The following is a 12,500-nucleotide window of genomic DNA, read 5'->3' as shown; positions in this document are numbered from 1 at the left end:
TGGCGAGACACGGGTGCTTGTGTATTAGCGTGAGCGTTTTTTATTCTGATCAGGAACAGTTTAACAAGTCCGCAAAGAATCGAGGGAAGGTTTATCGCCAGCTGAATAGAGACACAGCGCTTCGGCTGTGGAGACTTGTTCGGCTGACGTTCGGAGAGTCGCGTTTTTCAGAATTGTATTGAGATCGTTTTCCACAGAGCTCAGATGTCAAAGCACAGCAGCAGCTCTCCACAGCGATCCTCTATAGCGCCCTTTCTCCCGCAGCTCCGTCCTCATTGGAAGGAAGCAAGAGTGAAAGGCTGAAGTGAAATAGAGCGGGGACGAAGGCAGTGAAGAGAGAGAACGTGGAAAGAAGAGAAAAACGCAAGGGAAAAAAGCAGCGTCGTAAAAGAGGTGACGGAGCTGTCCTCTCAATAAGAAGGGTGCCAGCGAGCCTTGCTCTCGCTTACGGCCACACCCCCTTGAGCACGCCTGATCTCGTCTGATCTCGGAAGCTAAACAGGGATGGGCCTGGTTAGTACTTGGATGGGAGACCGCCTGGGAATACCAGGTGCTGTAAGCTTTTAAGCGCAGGAGGCGCCCTATGCCCGCTCGCTCGCTCATTCCCCTGTTCACACGTGCAGTGCGGCTTGTCCGTCTGTTTATTTGTCAGCTTTGGCGAGACACGGGTGCTTGTGTATTAGCGTGAGCGTTTTTTATTCTGATCAGGAACAGTTTTACAAGTCCGCAAAGGATCGAGGAAAGGTTTATCGCCAGCTGAAAAGAGACACAGCGCTTCGGCTGTGGAGACTTGTTCGGCTGGCGTTCGGAGAGTCGCGTTTTTCAGAATTGTATTGAGATCGTTTTCCACAGAGCTCAGATGTCAAAGCACAGCAGCAGCTCTCCACAGCGATCCTCTATAGCGCCCTTTCCCCCGCAGCTCCGTCCTCATTGGAAGGAAGCAAAAGTGAAAGGCTGAAGTGAAATAGAGCGGGGACGAAGGCAGTGAAGAGAGAGAACGTGGGAAGAAGAGAAAAACGCAAGGGAAAAAAAGCAGCGTCGTAAAAGAGGTGACAGAGCTGTCCTCTCAATAAGAAGGGTGCCAGCGAGCTTTGCTCTCGCTTACGGCCACACCCCCTTGAGCACGCCTGATCTCATCTGATCTCGGAAGCTAAACAGGGATGGGCTTGGTTAGTACTTGGATGGGAGACCGCCTGGGAATACCAGGTGCTGTAAGCTTTTAAGCGCAGGAGGCGCCCTATCCCCGCTCGCTCGCTCATTCCCCTGTTCACACGTGCAGTGCGGCTTGTCCGTCTGTTTATTTGTCAGCTTTGGCGAGACACGGGTGCTTGTGTATTAGCGTGAGCGTTTTTTATTCTGATCAGGAACAGTTTTACAAGTCCGCAAAGGATCGAGGAAAGGTTTATCGCCAGCTGAAAAGAGACACAGCGCTTCGGCTGTGGAGACTTGTTCGGCTGGCGTTCGGAGAGTCGCGTTTTTCAGAATTGTTTTGAGATCGTTTTCCACAGAGCTCAGATGTCAAAGCACAGCAGCAGCTCTCCACAGCGATCCTCTATAGCGCCCTTTCTCCCGCAGCTCCGTCCTCATTGGAAGGAAGCAAGAGTGAAAGGCTGAAGTGAAATAGAGCGGGGACGAAGGCAGTGAAGAGAGAGAACGTGGGAAGAAGAGAAAAACGCAAGGGAAAAAAAGCAGCGTCGTAAAAGAGGTGACGGAGCTGTCCTCTCAATAAGAAGGGTGCCAGCGAGCTTTGGTCTAGCTTACGGCCACACCCCCTTGAGCACGCCTGATTTCGTCTGATCTCCGAAGCTAAACAAGGATGGGTCTGGTTAGTACTTGGATGGGAGACCGCCTGGGAATATCAGGTGCTGTAAGCTTTTAAGCGCAGGAGGCGCCCTATCCCCGCTCGCTCGCTCATTCCCCTGTTCACACGTGCAGTGCGGCTTGTCCGTCTGTTTATTTGTCAGCTTTGGCGAGACACGGGTGCTTGTGTATTAGCGTGAGCGTTTTTTATTCTGATCAGGAACAGTTTTACAAGTCCGCAAAGGATCGAGGAAAGGTTTATCGCCAGCTGAAAAGAGACACAGCGCTTCGGCTGTGGAGACTTGTTCGGCTGGCGTTCGGAGAGTCGCGTTTTTCAGAATTGTATTGAGATCGTTTTCCACAGAGCTCAGATGTCAAAGCACAGCAGCAGCTCTCCACAGCGATCCTCTATAGCGCCCTTTCTCCCGCAGCTCCGTCCTCATTGGAAGGAAGCAAGAGTGAAAGGCTGAAGTGAAATGGAGCGGGAACGAAGGCAGTGAAGAGAGAGAACGTGGGAAGAAGAGAAAAACGCAAAGGAAAAAAAGCAGCGTCGTAAAAGAGGTGACGGAGCTGTCCTCTCAATAAGAAGGGTGCCAGCGAGCCTCGCTCTCGCTTATGGCCACACCCCCTTGAGCACGCCTGATCTCGTCTGATCTCGGAAGCTAAACAGGGATGGGCCTGGTTAGTACTTGGATGGGAGACCGCCTGGGAATACCAGGTGCTGTAAGCTTTTAAGCGCAGGAGGCGCCCTATCCCCGCTCGCTCGCTCATTCCCCTGTTCACACGTGCAGTGCGGCTTGTCCGTCTCTTTATTTGTCAGCTTTGGCGAGACACGGGTGCTTGTGTATTAGCGTGAGCGTTTTTTATTCTGATCAGGAACAGTTTTACAAGTCCGCAAAGGATCGAGGAAAGGTTTATCGCCAGCTGAAAAGAGACACAGCGCTTCGGCTGTGGAGACATGTTCGGCTGGCGTTCGGAGAGTCGCGTTTTTCAGAATTGTATTGAGATCGTTTTCCACAGAGCTCAGATGTCAAAGCACAGCAGCAGCTCTCCACAGCGATCCTCTATAGCGCCCTTTCTCCCGCAGCTCCGTCCTCATTGGAAGGAAGCAAGAGTGAAAGGCTGAAGTGAAATAGAGCGGGGACGAAGGCAGTGAAGAGAGAGAACGTGGGAAGAAGAGAAAAACGCAAGGGAAAAAGAGCAGCGTCATAAAAGAGGTGACGGAGCTGTCCTCTCAATAAGAAGGGTGCCAGCGAGCCTTGCTCTCGCTTACGGCCACACCCCCTTGAGCACGCCTGATCTCGTCTGATCTCGGAAGCTAAACAGGGATGGGCCTGGTTAGTACTTGGATGGGAGACCGCCTGGGAATACCAGGTGCTGTAAGCTTTTAAGCGCAGGAGGCGCCCTATCCCCGCTCGCTCGCTCATTCCCCTGTTCACACGTGCAGTGCGGCTTGTCCGTCTGTTTATTTGTCAGCTTTGGCGAGACACGGGTGCTTGTGTATTAGCGTGAGCGTTTTTTATTCTGATCAGGAACAGTTTTACAAGTCCGCAAAGGATCGAGGAAAGGTTTATCGCCAGCTGAAAAGTGACACAGCGCTTCGGCTGTGGAGACTTGTTCGGCTGGCGTTCGGAGGGTCGCGTTTTTCAGAATTGTATTGAGATCGTTTTCCACAGAGCTCAGATGTCAAAGCACAGCAGCAGCTCTCCACAGCGATCCTCTATAGCGCCCTTTCTCCCGCAGCTCCGTCCTCATTGGAAGGAAGCAAGAGTGAAAGGCTGAAGTGAAATAGAGCGGGGACGAAGGCAGTGAAGAGAGAGAACGTGGGAAGAAGAGAAAAACGCAAGGGAAAAAAAGCAGCGTCGTAAAAGAGGTGACGGAGCTGTCCTCTCAATAAGAAGGGTGCCAGCGAGCTTTGGTCTAGCTTACGGCCACACCCCCTTGAGCACGCCTGGTCTCGTCTGATCTCGGAAGCTAAACAAGGATGGGTCTGGTTAGTACTTGGATGGGAGACCGCCTGGGAATATCAGGTGCTGTAAGCTTTTAAGCGCAGGAGGCGCCCTATCCCCGCTCGCTCGCTCATTCCCCTGTTCACACGTGCAGTGCGGCTTGTCCGTCTGTTTATTTGTCAGCTTTGGCGAGACACGGGTGCTTGTGTATTAGCGTGAGCGTTTTTTATTCTGATCAGGAACAGTTTTACAAGTCCGCAAAGGATCGAGGAAAGGTTTATCGCCAGCTGAAAAGAGACACAGCGCTTCGGCTGTGGAGACTTGTTCGGCTGGCGTTCGGAGAGTCGCGTTTTTCAGAATTGTATTGAGATCGTTTTCCACAGAACTCAGATGTCAAAGCACAGCAGCAGCTCTCCACAGCGATCCTCTATAGCGCCCTTTCTCCCGCAGCTCCGTCCTCATTGGAAGGAAGCAAGAGTGAAAGGCTGAAGTGAAATAAAGCGGGGACGAAGGCAGTGAAGAGAGAGAACGTGGGAAGAAGAGAAAAACGCAAGGGAAAAAAGCAGCGTCGTAAAAGAGGTGACGGAGCTGTCCTCTCAATAAGAAGGGTGCCAGCGAGCCTTGCTCTCGCTTACGGCCACACCCCCTTGAGCACGCCTGATCTCGTCTGATCTCGGAAGCTAAACAGGGATGGGCCTGGTTAGTACTTGGATGGGAGACCGCCTGGGAATACCAGGTGCTGTAAGCTTTTAAGCGCAGGAGGCGCCCTATGCCCGCTCGCTCGCTCATTCCCCTGTTCACACGTGCAGTGCGGCTTGTCCGTCTGTTTATTTGTCAGCTTTGGCGAGACACGGGTGCTTGTGTATTAGCGTGAGCGTTTTTTATTCTGATCAGGAACAGTTTTACAAGTCCGCAAAGGATCGAGGAAAGGTTTATCGCCAGCTGAAAAGAGACACAGCGCTTCGGCTGTGGAGACTTGTTCGGCTGGCGTTCGGAGAGTCGCGTTTTTCAGAATTGTATTGAGATCGTTTTCCACAGAGCTCAGATGTCAAAGCACAGCAGCAGCTCTCCACAGCGATCCTCTATAGCGCCCTTTCCCCCGCAGCTCCGTCCTCATTGGAAGGAAGCAAAAGTGAAAGGCTGAAGTGAAATAGAGCGGGGACGAAGGCAGTGAAGAGAGAGAACGTGGGAAGAAGAGAAAAACGCAAGGGAAAAAAAGCAGCGTCGTAAAAGAGGTGACAGAGCTGTCCTCTCAATAAGAAGGGTGCCAGCGAGCTTTGCTCTCGCTTACGGCCACACCCCCTTGAGCACGCCTGATCTCATCTGATCTCGGAAGCTAAACAGGGATGGGCTTGGTTAGTACTTGGATGGGAGACCGCCTGGGAATACCAGGTGCTGTAAGCTTTTAAGCGCAGGAGGCGCCCTATCCCCGCTCGCTCGCTCATTCCCCTGTTCACACGTGCAGTGCGGCTTGTCCGTCTGTTTATTTGTCAGCTTTGGCGAGACACGGGTGCTTGTGTATTAGCGTGAGCGTTTTTTATTCTGATCAGGAACAGTTTTACAAGTCCGCAAAGGATCGAGGAAAGGTTTATCGCCAGCTGAAAAGAGACACAGCGCTTCGGCTGTGGAGACTTGTTCGGCTGGCGTTCGGAGAGTCGCGTTTTTCAGAATTGTTTTGAGATCGTTTTCCACAGAGCTCAGATGTCAAAGCACAGCAGCAGCTCTCCACAGCGATCCTCTATAGCGCCCTTTCTCCCGCAGCTCCGTCCTCATTGGAAGGAAGCAAGAGTGAAAGGCTGAAGTGAAATAGAGCGGGGACGAAGGCAGTGAAGAGAGAGAACGTGGGAAGAAGAGAAAAACGCAAGGGAAAAAAAGCAGCGTCGTAAAAGAGGTGACGGAGCTGTCCTCTCAATAAGAAGGGTGCCAGCGAGCTTTGGTCTAGCTTACGGCCACACCCCCTTGAGCACGCCTGATTTCGTCTGATCTCCGAAGCTAAACAAGGATGGGTCTGGTTAGTACTTGGATGGGAGACCGCCTGGGAATATCAGGTGCTGTAAGCTTTTAAGCGCAGGAGGCGCCCTATCCCCGCTCGCTCGCTCATTCCCCTGTTCACACGTGCAGTGCGGCTTGTCCGTCTGTTTATTTGTCAGCTTTGGCGAGACACGGGTGCTTGTGTATTAGCGTGAGCGTTTTTTATTCTGATCAGGAACAGTTTTACAAGTCCGCAAAGGATCGAGGAAAGGTTTATCGCCAGCTGAAAAGAGACACAGCGCTTCGGCTGTGGAGACTTGTTCGGCTGGCGTTCGGAGAGTCGCGTTTTTCAGAATTGTATTGAGATCGTTTTCCACAGAGCTCAGATGTCAAAGCACAGCAGCAGCTCTCCACAGCGATCCTCTATAGCGCCCTTTCTCCCGCAGCTCCGTCCTCATTGGAAGGAAGCAAGAGTGAAAGGCTGAAGTGAAATGGAGCGGGAACGAAGGCAGTGAAGAGAGAGAACGTGGGAAGAAGAGAAAAACGCAAAGGAAAAAAAGCAGCGTCGTAAAAGAGGTGACGGAGCTGTCCTCTCAATAAGAAGGGTGCCAGCGAGCCTCGCTCTCGCTTATGGCCACACCCCCTTGAGCACGCCTGATCTCGTCTGATCTCGGAAGCTAAACAGGGATGGGCCTGGTTAGTACTTGGATGGGAGACCGCCTGGGAATACCAGGTGCTGTAAGCTTTTAAGCGCAGGAGGCGCCCTATCCCCGCTCGCTCGCTCATTCCCCTGTTCACACGTGCAGTGCGGCTTGTCCGTCTCTTTATTTGTCAGCTTTGGCGAGACACGGGTGCTTGTGTATTAGCGTGAGCGTTTTTTATTCTGATCAGGAACAGTTTTACAAGTCCGCAAAGGATCGAGGAAAGGTTTATCGCCAGCTGAAAAGAGACACAGCGCTTCGGCTGTGGAGACATGTTCGGCTGGCGTTCGGAGAGTCGCGTTTTTCAGAATTGTATTGAGATCGTTTTCCACAGAGCTCAGATGTCAAAGCACAGCAGCAGCTCTCCACAGCGATCCTCTATAGCCCCCTTTCTCCCGCAGCTCCGTCCTCATTGGAAGGAAGCAAGAGTGAAAGGCTGAAGTGAAATAGAGCGGGGACGAAGGCAGTGAAGAGAGAGAACGTGGGAAGAAGAGAAAAACGCAAGGGAAAAAGAGCAGCGTCATAAAAGAGGTGACGGAGCTGTCCTCTCAATAAGAAGGGTGCCAGCGAGCCTTGCTCTCGCTTACGGCCACACCCCCTTGAGCACGCCTGATCTCGTCTGATCTCGGAAGCTAAACAGGGATGGGCCTGGTTAGTACTTGGATGGGAGACCGCCTGGGAATACCAGGTGCTGTAAGCTTTTAAGCGCAGGAGGCGCCCTATCCCCGCTCGCTCGCTCATTCCCCTGTTCACACGTGCAGTGCGGCTTGTCCGTCTGTTTATTTGTCAGCTTTGGCGAGACACGGGTGCTTGTGTATTAGCGTGAGCGTTTTTTATTCTGATCAGGAACAGTTTTACAAGTCCGCAAAGGATCGAGGAAAGGTTTATCGCCAGCTGAAAAGTGACACAGCGCTTCGGCTGTGGAGACTTGTTCGGCTGGCGTTCGGAGGGTCGCGTTTTTCAGAATTGTATTGAGATCGTTTTCCACAGAGCTCAGATGTCAAAGCACAGCAGCAGCTCTCCACAGCGATCCTCTATAGCGCCCTTTCTCCCGCAGCTCCGTCCTCATTGGAAGGAAGCAAGAGTGAAAGGCTGAAGTGAAATAGAGCGGGGACGAAGGCAGTGAAGAGAGAGAACGTGGGAAGAAGAGAAAAACGCAAGGGAAAAAAAGCAGCGTCGTAAAAGAGGTGACGGAGCTGTCCTCTCAATAAGAAGGGTGCCAGCGAGCTTTGGTCTAGCTTACGGCCACACCCCCTTGAGCACGCCTGGTCTCGTCTGATCTCGGAAGCTAAACAAGGATGGGTCTGGTTAGTACTTGGATGGGAGACCGCCTGGGAATATCAGGTGCTGTAAGCTTTTAAGCGCAGGAGGCGCCCTATCCCCGCTCGCTCGCTCATTCCCCTGTTCACACGTGCAGTGCGGCTTGTCCGTCTGTTTATTTGTCAGCTTTGGCGAGACACGGGTGCTTGTGTATTAGCGTGAGCGTTTTTTATTCTGATCAGGAACAGTTTTACAAGTCCGCAAAGGATCGAGGAAAGGTTTATCGCCAGCTGAAAAGAGACACAGCGCTTCGGCTGTGGAGACTTGTTCGGCTGGCGTTCGGAGAGTCGCGTTTTTCAGAATTGTATTGAGATCGTTTTCCACAGAACTCAGATGTCAAAGCACAGCAGCAGCTCTCCACAGCGATCCTCTATAGCGCCCTTTCTCCCGCAGCTCCGTCCTCATTGGAAGGAAGCAAGAGTGAAAGGCTGAAGTGAAATAGAGCGGGGACGAAGGCAGTGAAGAGAGAGAACGTGGGAAGAAGAGAAAAACGCAAGGGAAAAAAAGCAGCGTCGTAAAAGAGGTGACGGAGCTGTCCTCTCAATAAGAAGGGTGCCAGCGAGCCTTGCTCTCGCTTATGGCCACACCCCCTTGAGCACGCCTGATTTCGTCTGATCTCGGACGCTAAACAGGGATGGGCCTGGTTAGTACTTGGATGGGAGACCGCCTGGGAATACCAGGTGCTGTAAGCTTTTAAGCGCAGGAGGCGCCCTATCCCCGCTCGCTCGCTCATTCCCCTGTTCACACGTGCAGTGCGGCTTGTCCGTCTGTTTATTTGTCAGCTTTGGCGAGACACGGGTGCTTGTGTATTAGCGTGAGCGTTTTTTATTCTGATCAGGAACAGTTTTACAAGTCCGCAAAGGATCGAAGAAAGGTTTATCGCCAGCTGAAAAGAGACACAGCGCTTCGGCTGTGGAGACATGTTCGGCTGGCGTTCGGAGAGTCGCGTTTTTCAGAATTGTATTGAGATCGTTTTCCACAGAGCTCAGATGTCAAAGCACAGCAGCAGCTCTCCACAGCGATCCTCTATAGCGCCCTTTCTCCCGCAGCTCCGTCCTCATTGGAAGGAAGCAAGAGTGAAAGGCTGAAGTGAAATAGAGCGGGGACGAAGGCAGTGAAGAGAGAGAACGTGGGAAGAAGAGAAAAACGCAAGGGAAAAAGAGCAGCGTCGTAAAAGAGGTGACGGAGCTGTCCTCTCAATAAGAAGGGTGCCAGCGAGCCTTGCTCTCGCTTACGGCCACACCCCCTTGAGCACGCCTGATCTCGTCTGATCTCGGAAGCTAAACAGGGATGGGCCTGGTTAGTACTTGGATGGGAGACCGCCTGGGAATACCAGGTGCTGTAAGCTTTTAAGCGCAGGAGGCGCCCTATCCCCGCTCGCTCGCTCATTCCCCTGTTCACACGTGCAGTGCGGCTTGTCCGTCTGTTTATTTGTCAGCTTTGGCGAGACACGGGTGCTTGTGTATTAGCGTGAGCGTTTTTTATTCTGATCAGGAACAGTTTTACAAGTCCGCAAAGGATCGAGGAAAGGTTTATCGCCAGCTGAAAAGAGACACAGCGCTTCGGCTGTGGAGACTTGTTCGGCTGGCGTTCGGAGAGTCGCGTTTTTCAGAATTGTATTGAGATCGTTTTCCACAGAGCTCAGATGTCAAAGCACAGCAGCAGCTCTCCACAGCGATCCTCTATAGCGCCCTTTCTCCCGCAGCTCCGTCCTCATTGGAAGGAAGCAAGAGTGAAAGGCTGAAGTGAAATAGAGCGGGGACGAAGGCAGTGAAGAGAGAGAACGTGGGAAGAAGAGAAAAACGCAAGGGAAAAAAAGCAGCGTCGTAAAAGAGGTGACGGAGCTGTCCTCTCAATAAGAAGGGTGCCAGCGAGCCTTGCTCTCGTTTACGGCCACACCCCCTTGAGCACGCCTGATCTCGTCTGATCTTGGAAGCTAAACAGGGATGGGCCTGGTTAGTACTTGGATGGGAGACCGCCTGGGAATACCAGGTGCTGTAAGCTTTTAAGCGCAGGAGGCGCCCTATCCCCGCTCGCTCGCTCATTCCCCTGTTCACACGTGCAGTGCGGCTTGTCCGTCTGTTTATTTGTCAGCTTTGGCGAGACACGGGTGCTTGTGTATTAGCGTGAGCGTTTTTTATTCTGATCAGGAACAGTTTAACAAGTCCGCAAAGGATCGAGGAAAGGTTTATCGCCAGCTGAAAAGAGACACAGCGCTTCGGCTGTGGAGACTTGTTCGGCTGGCGTTCGGAGAGTCGCGTTTTTCAGAATTGTATTGAGATCGTTTTCCACAGAGCACAGATGTCAAAGCACAGCAGCAGCTCTCCACAGCGATCCTCTATAGCGCCCTTTCTCCCGCAGCTCCGTCCTCATTGGAAGGAAGCAAGAGTGAAAGGCTGAAGTGAAATAGAGCGGGGACGAAGGCAGTGAAAAGAGAGAACGTGGGAAGAATAGAAAAACGCAAGAGAAAAAAAGCAGCGTCGTAAAAGAGGTGACGGAGCTGTCCTCTCAATAAGAAGGGTGCCAGCGAGCCTTGCTCTTGTTTATGGCCACACCCCCTTGAGCACGCCTGATCTTGTCTGATCTCGGAAGCTAAACAGAGATGGGCCTGGTTAGTACTTGGATGGGAGACCGCCTGGGAATACCAGGTGCTGTAAGCTTTTAAGCGCAGGAGGCGCCCTATCCCCGCTCGCTCGCTCATTCCCCTGTTCACATGTGCAGTGCGGCTTGTCCGTCTGTTTATTTGTCAGCTTTGGCGAGACACGGGTGCTTGTGTATTAGCGTGAGCGTTTTTTATTCTGATCAGGAACAGTTTTACAAGTCCGCAAAGGATCGAGGAAAGGTTTATCGCCAGCTGAAAAGAGACACAGCGCTTCGGCTGTGGAGACTTGTTCGGCTGGCGTTCGGAGAGTCGCGTTTTTCAGAATTGTATTGAGATCGTTTTCAACAGAGCTCAGATGTCAAAGCACAGCAGCAGTTCTCCACAGCGATCCTCTATAGCGCCCTTTCTCCCGCAGCTCCGTCCTCATTGGAAGGAAGCAAGAGTGAAAGGCTGAAGTGAAATAGAGCGGGGACGAAGGCAGTGAAGAGAGAGAACGTGGGAAGAAGAGAAAAACGCAAGAGAAAAAAAGCAGCGTCGTAAAAGAGGTGACGGAGCTGTCCTCTCAATAAGAAGGGTGCCAGCGAGCCTTGCTCTCGCTTACGGCCACACCCCCTTGAGCACGCCTGATCTCGTCTGATCTCGGAAGCTAAACAGGGATGGGCCTGGTTAGTACTTGGATGGGAGACCGCCTGGGAATACCAGGTGCTGTAAGCTTTTAAGCGCAGGAGGCGCCCTATCCCCGCTCGCTCGCTCATTCCCCTGTTCACACGTGCAGTGCGGCTTGTCCGTCTGTTTATTTGTCAGCTTTGGCGAGACACGGGTGCTTGTGTATTAGCGTGAGCGTTTTTTATTCTGATCAGGAACAGTTTAACAAGTCCGCAAGGAATCGAGGAAAGGTTTATCGCCAGCTGAAAAGAGACACAGCGCTTCGGCTGTGGAGACTTGTTCGGCTGGCGTTCGGAGAGTCGCGTTTTTCAGAATTGTATTGAGATCGTTTTCCACAGAGCTCAGATGTCAAAGCACAGCAGCAGCTCTCCACAGCGATCCTCTATAGCCCCCTTTCTCCCGCAGCTCCGTCCTCATTGGAAGGAAGCAAGAGTGAAAGGCTGAAGTGAAATAGAGCGGGGACGAAGGCAGTGAAGAGAGAGAACGTGGGAAGAAGAGAAAAACGCAAGGGAAAAAAAGCAGCGTCGTAAAAGAGGTGACGGAGCTGTCCTCTCAATAAGAAGGGTGCCAGCGAGCCTTGCTCTCGCTTACGGCCACACCCCCTTGAGCACGCCTGATCTCGTCTGATCTCGGAAGCTAAACAGGGATGGGCCTGGTTAGTACTTGGATGGGAGACCGCCTGTGAATACCAGGTGCTGTAAGCTTTTAAGCAAAGGAGGCGCCCTATCCCCGCTCGCTCGCTCATTCCCCTGTTCACACGTGCAGTGCGGCTTGTCCGTCTGTTTATTTGTCAGCTTTGGCGAGACACGGGTGCTTGTGTATTAGCGTGAGCGTTTTTTATTCTGATCAGGAACAGTTTTACAAGTCCGCAAAGGATCGAGGAAAGGTTTATCGCCAGCTGAAAAGAGACACAGCGCTTCGGCTGTGGAGACTTGTTCGGCTGGCGTTCGGAGAGTCGCGTTTTTCAGAATTGTATTGAGATCGTTTTCCACAGAGCTCAGATGTCAAAGCACAGCAGCAGCTCTCCACAGCGATCCTCTATAGCGCCCTTTCTCCCGCAGCTCCGTCCTCATTGGAAGGAAGCAAGAGTGAAAGGCTGAAGTGAAATAGAGCGGGGACGAAGGCAGTGAAGAGAGAGAACGTGGGAAGAAGAGAAAAACGCAAGGGAAAAAAAGCAGCATCGTAAAAGAGGTGACGGAGCTGTCCTCTCAATAAAAAGGGTGCCAGCGAGCCTTGCTCTCGCTTACGGCCACACCCCCTTGAGCACGCCTGATCTCGTCTGATCTCGGAAGCTAAACAGGGATGGGCCTGGTTAGTACTTGGATGGGAGACCGCCTGGGAATACCAGGTGCTGTAAGCTTTTAAGCGCAGGAGGCGCCCTATCCCCGCTCGCTCGCTCATTCCCCTGTTCACACGTGCAGTGCGGCTTGTCCGTCTGTTTATTTGTCAGCTTTGGCGAGACACGGGTGCTTGTGTATTAGCGTGAGCGTT

The 12,500-nt window shown here is 52.3% G+C and overlaps 15 non-coding genes and 4 pseudogenes across 15 annotated transcripts; all 19 read left to right on the top strand.

Moving 5' to 3' along the window:
* The first annotated feature begins 443 nt into the window (after nt 1–443).
* LOC138244614 (5S ribosomal RNA) lies at nt 444–562 on the top strand. Its single transcript, XR_011193229.1, has one exon. It is a non-coding gene; the product is annotated as a 5S ribosomal RNA (ribosomal RNA).
* Nucleotides 563–1,099: 537 nt separating this feature from the next.
* LOC138244900 (5S ribosomal RNA) lies at nt 1,100–1,218 on the top strand. The gene has a single exon (XR_011193515.1). It is a non-coding gene; the product is annotated as a 5S ribosomal RNA (ribosomal RNA).
* Nucleotides 1,219–1,755: 537 nt separating this feature from the next.
* On the top strand, nt 1,756–1,874 carry LOC138218111 (5S ribosomal RNA; annotated as a pseudogene).
* A 537-nt stretch (nt 1,875–2,411) lies between these two features.
* LOC138245329 (5S ribosomal RNA) lies at nt 2,412–2,530 on the top strand. The gene has a single exon (XR_011193939.1). It is a non-coding gene; the product is annotated as a 5S ribosomal RNA (ribosomal RNA).
* Nucleotides 2,531–3,067: 537 nt separating this feature from the next.
* On the top strand, nt 3,068–3,186 carry LOC138244613 (5S ribosomal RNA). The gene has a single exon (XR_011193228.1). It is a non-coding gene; the product is annotated as a 5S ribosomal RNA (ribosomal RNA).
* A 537-nt stretch (nt 3,187–3,723) lies between these two features.
* Nucleotides 3,724–3,842, top strand: LOC138217681 (5S ribosomal RNA). The gene has a single exon (XR_011181393.1). It is a non-coding gene; the product is annotated as a 5S ribosomal RNA (ribosomal RNA).
* Nucleotides 3,843–4,378: 536 nt separating this feature from the next.
* LOC138244612 (5S ribosomal RNA) lies at nt 4,379–4,497 on the top strand. Its single transcript, XR_011193227.1, has one exon. It is a non-coding gene; the product is annotated as a 5S ribosomal RNA (ribosomal RNA).
* Nucleotides 4,498–5,034: 537 nt separating this feature from the next.
* On the top strand, nt 5,035–5,153 carry LOC138244899 (5S ribosomal RNA). The gene has a single exon (XR_011193514.1). It is a non-coding gene; the product is annotated as a 5S ribosomal RNA (ribosomal RNA).
* A 537-nt stretch (nt 5,154–5,690) lies between these two features.
* LOC138218110 (5S ribosomal RNA) lies at nt 5,691–5,809 on the top strand (annotated as a pseudogene).
* Nucleotides 5,810–6,346: 537 nt separating this feature from the next.
* Nucleotides 6,347–6,465, top strand: LOC138245328 (5S ribosomal RNA). The gene has a single exon (XR_011193938.1). It is a non-coding gene; the product is annotated as a 5S ribosomal RNA (ribosomal RNA).
* A 537-nt stretch (nt 6,466–7,002) lies between these two features.
* Nucleotides 7,003–7,121, top strand: LOC138244611 (5S ribosomal RNA). Its single transcript, XR_011193226.1, has one exon. It is a non-coding gene; the product is annotated as a 5S ribosomal RNA (ribosomal RNA).
* A 537-nt stretch (nt 7,122–7,658) lies between these two features.
* On the top strand, nt 7,659–7,777 carry LOC138217680 (5S ribosomal RNA). The gene has a single exon (XR_011181392.1). It is a non-coding gene; the product is annotated as a 5S ribosomal RNA (ribosomal RNA).
* A 537-nt stretch (nt 7,778–8,314) lies between these two features.
* Nucleotides 8,315–8,433, top strand: LOC138217879 (5S ribosomal RNA; annotated as a pseudogene).
* A 537-nt stretch (nt 8,434–8,970) lies between these two features.
* Nucleotides 8,971–9,089, top strand: LOC138244610 (5S ribosomal RNA). Its single transcript, XR_011193225.1, has one exon. It is a non-coding gene; the product is annotated as a 5S ribosomal RNA (ribosomal RNA).
* Nucleotides 9,090–9,626: 537 nt separating this feature from the next.
* On the top strand, nt 9,627–9,745 carry LOC138217241 (5S ribosomal RNA). The gene has a single exon (XR_011180953.1). It is a non-coding gene; the product is annotated as a 5S ribosomal RNA (ribosomal RNA).
* A 537-nt stretch (nt 9,746–10,282) lies between these two features.
* LOC138218514 (5S ribosomal RNA) lies at nt 10,283–10,401 on the top strand (annotated as a pseudogene).
* A 537-nt stretch (nt 10,402–10,938) lies between these two features.
* Nucleotides 10,939–11,057, top strand: LOC138244609 (5S ribosomal RNA). The gene has a single exon (XR_011193224.1). It is a non-coding gene; the product is annotated as a 5S ribosomal RNA (ribosomal RNA).
* A 537-nt stretch (nt 11,058–11,594) lies between these two features.
* Nucleotides 11,595–11,713, top strand: LOC138216125 (5S ribosomal RNA). Its single transcript, XR_011179837.1, has one exon. It is a non-coding gene; the product is annotated as a 5S ribosomal RNA (ribosomal RNA).
* Nucleotides 11,714–12,250: 537 nt separating this feature from the next.
* Nucleotides 12,251–12,369, top strand: LOC138244607 (5S ribosomal RNA). The gene has a single exon (XR_011193222.1). It is a non-coding gene; the product is annotated as a 5S ribosomal RNA (ribosomal RNA).
* Nucleotides 12,370–12,500: the final 131 nt, after the last annotated feature.

The sequence above is a fragment of the Lepisosteus oculatus genome, chromosome 14, assembly GCF_040954835.1.
Source record: "Lepisosteus oculatus isolate fLepOcu1 chromosome 14, fLepOcu1.hap2, whole genome shotgun sequence".
Lineage (NCBI taxonomy): Eukaryota > Metazoa > Chordata > Actinopteri > Semionotiformes > Lepisosteidae > Lepisosteus > Lepisosteus oculatus.
This window is presented reverse-complemented; position numbering and strand designations above follow the sequence as displayed.